Raw genomic sequence first — 3,906 nt, forward strand, 5'->3', positions numbered from 1 at the left:
CATCCTAGTTCTTTTGTCTTCATGTACATCAAATCATAACGGCCTGTTCTTTGAAATTCCATAATCTCATTACATATCTTCTCAAGATATTCCTTTTTGGCCCTGTCCGTGGCTCTTTTCAATTCATTCCTCAGTCTCCTGTATTTCCTCCTGCCTTCTTCATTGTTGACATTCTTCCATTTCCTTCGCTCCTCCATTTTACTCATCATCTCCTGTGTAACCCATTGTTTTCTTGCTATCTTCTCAACTTTACCAACCAAATCACTGATAGTATCTAGCATGCATTCTTTTATATTGTTCCACTGTGCTTCAGCATTTCCGCTTTCACCTTCAATTGCACCGAGTTTCTCTTCTAGGGTCTCTTGCATGCTTTGTCTTTGAGCATATAACTTCTCCAAATCCCATCTGAGTCTGCGCCTTCGAAATCTTATAATTTTCTTCAACCTGGTTCAGAACTTGGCAACCAGTAAGTTATGTCAGAGTCAATATCTGCCCCAGGAAAAGCGTCTTCACATCCTTCACACTGTTTCTGAAATACTTAGTAAAAGCCTGACAAAATTTTGATTATGGATTTAAAAAAATGAGTGACCAAGACAGCATTAATATTCACTTCTGACACGATAGCAGCAGTCGCGGAAAGAAGAACTGGACGTGTGTGACAAACAGTGATAGTTTGTGATAACTGAGAAGTAATTGGGAGTGTGTAATACAGTGACACTTATATAGCTCCCGTACTGTGAATACGTGTAGACTACTGAGGACAGAGTGAACAGATTATTGCGAATGGGGTTATAAAGTGTGAAACCCCGCAACAGTGTTATAATTAATTGTAGTTACGACTTGTAGGTTGTTAAATAAACGAATTAACAAACCGAATGGCGTCTTCAGTAACTAATCACACTACACTGATGTCAGAATTGTTTATGAACTACCCCAAACTACCTGCAGACCACATAGGAAGAGATGCAGGAAAAGCGTTTGTATACGGAATACGAGATGCCGATATAAAGATTCAGCTGCTGCTGGGAGGGGAGAAGACAGTAAACGAGGCCCTCCGACAAGCACTAGAGCTGCAGGCGGACTGGTAGCAGCTAGACCTCACGAAGATAGCCCCAAGACATACCGGAAGTTCCGATCGTCTCCCACCCAATGAGGAGACGCTCAAGAGTCCAGAAGCTGGAACTTTGAGAGCAGTAGTCACTAAGGCAGAGGAAATGACAATAGACAGCACCAGGACTGAAAAGAAGGACCCGCAAGAAATAAGCGGGGATCGCCTGGGAAATTGGAATGGCGACCCGGAAACAAGCTGGAGAAACGATCGAAATGGCAGGACATTGCAGATCAGAGTCCCACATACAAAAGCTACTGGGCCCAATGGAAATTGCTTGCTGTGAGAAACGGTGTACTAGAGCGCGACTGGGAATCCACCAACGGAAGACATCAAGTAGCCCAGATAATTATTCCTTGGAGCAGGGTAAAGAACGTTCTGAGCGAACTACACGGTGGACCATCAGGAGGTCACTTCAGTGTCAACAAAACTCTGAATAAGGTTCGGCAGAGATTCTACTGGTTCCAAGCAAGAACCGATATTGAGAAATGGTGTCGACAGTGTGACACATGTGCAGCCAGTCGGGGACCGCGGACCAGGAATCATGGGCAAAAGTACCAGTATAATGTCGGGGCTCCCTTCGAGAGAGTAGCCATTGATATCGCTTATATAGTTCCTGTACTGTGAATACGTGTAGACTACTGAGGACAGAGTGAACAGATTATTGTGAATAGGGTTATAAAGTGTGAAACCCAGCAACAGTGTGAAGAGATTATGGTGAATAGGGTTATAAAGTGTGAAACCCCGCAACAGTGTTATAATTAATTGTAGTTATGACTTGTAGGTTGTTAAATAAACCAATTAACAAACCGAACGGCGTCTTCAGTAACTAAACACGTTACAGTATATATATGATTACATTACACTATTCTGAGCCCATTCAAGTTGCTGACACATTGCTACAAAATAAATAACTTATGGGTAACTTATTGTCCTTGTTTTTATCGTCTCTCAATATTGCAACACTTGTTTATTCACCACTTAATCTTAACTTTAGCTTATCATTTTACATTTTGACACAACATGTTTTGGCCCCAAACGACCTTCTTCAGGTGTCTTAATATGTTACAAATATTTTATTAAATTATATTAAAACTGGTACATTGTGTTAGTCCATGTTAAAATCACACGCTGGTAAAACAAGATAAAATCCATTAAAATTGTTATTAAACCCACGTTATTTTGGTGTATTCTAATTCACCTCACAGGGGGGCCCGAAACATGTGTCAGAGTGTAAGTAAAAAAGTAAAGGTATCCCTGTAACAGGCCGTGGAGGCCCATTGGGTTGTGAGATGTTGAGGTTCCCACATTTTCTAGATAATTGGCTCACAGATGGCAGTAAAGTTGTCAGCCCTACACGCCTTCTGCCCTTTTCCCCCAAGAATATTCCAAGAATATTCCTGGTACTCATTTCTGTTAGACGCTGAGTCGACCCCAGGGCCATAGTGCGGTTCGAAGGATTAGGTCAATTGAAAAAATCCAATGACCTCATTGGGACTTGAACCCGTGACCTTCCGACTTGTAGCATAGTGCCTCAACCTACTACGCTACCATATCAGAGTCTAAAAGGTTAAACTGAAATTAAGATTAAGTGGTGAATAAACAAGTGTTGCAATATTGACGGACGATAAATACATGGACGTTTAGTTAAACAACTGCAACGGAATGCTGAAATACAGAATTATGTACAACAGGCATGTCCATCTTCAAACAGGTTGTGATCGACTTTTTAGTGTGAAAACTGACAGTCATCTACCACCCCCTCCTATCGTCGTACCTCGCTTTAAGCAAAAATATTGGTAAAAATAACACGACACACGATGTTTGTTGTAAATGCAACTAGTAACTGGGCCGTCTCTCTGATGTCTGTAGATTCATCCAGTTGGAGGGAGAAAGCAACATAATTGGAAACATTTTTCAACAACTGTTCAGTTATGTTCCCACACATAATTTCTATTTGCCGCACAATGGGGTTTCTTGATAACTGAAGATCTTGAATAGTAGCTATGATCTCTTTATTATTTTTAAATCCTTCAAAAATATTATCAGCTATTTTAAGAAAACACTCTTTCACAAATTCCCCTTCAGTGAGAGGTTTACATTTTTAACGATCAGATTGCTGACCGTGAAGGATGATTTGGTTGCATTGTTAGAAAGTGACCTTGGTTTTGCCATCAACTGTTGTTGGGCAGCACATTTCGACTCAAGTTCTTTGAACTTAAGTTTACGAATCATTTTTGGGTGTAAAATCAGCATCATACTTATTGCTATGGAGAGCATTATAATGATGTTCCAGATTACCCTTTTTTGGCAAGGATACTGATGTGTTGCATTTTCCACTATATTGAGGTAACTGTTTAATCTGGCACATGCACACAGACGCTTTCGAAATTAATAAAATAACTTGTTTAATGCACAGCAAAGCAACAAATCTCCAGTAACAGCTAATATAATAATATGTCTCACTTGTTAGTTCAATGTACAGGGATTCACATTTGACTGGAGGGAGGGAACGAAGTGAATCACATATTCTGTAGATCACTCTTGCCTCAGAATACATGCGGCTGAAGATGAGTGATGAAATAAGAGTTCACGTGATAAGGATAGAGTAGGGACTTCCCAACAGTTCACTTAACACAAGTGTAAAGCAATTTTCATGTAATCTACATAATAGAAAAATAGGAATGACCAAAATGTATTTTCCCTTCAAAATCTGAATATAATCATATTATATTGTGACATGTTGAGCTCTGAATGATGCCCCCCCCCACCCTCCGCCAGCCGTGATGCGCCGAGCG

Source organism: Cryptotermes secundus, unplaced genomic scaffold (genome assembly GCF_002891405.2).
Source record: "Cryptotermes secundus unplaced genomic scaffold, Csec_1.0 scaffold296, whole genome shotgun sequence".
Classification (NCBI taxonomy): Eukaryota; Metazoa; Arthropoda; class Insecta; order Blattodea; family Kalotermitidae; genus Cryptotermes; species Cryptotermes secundus.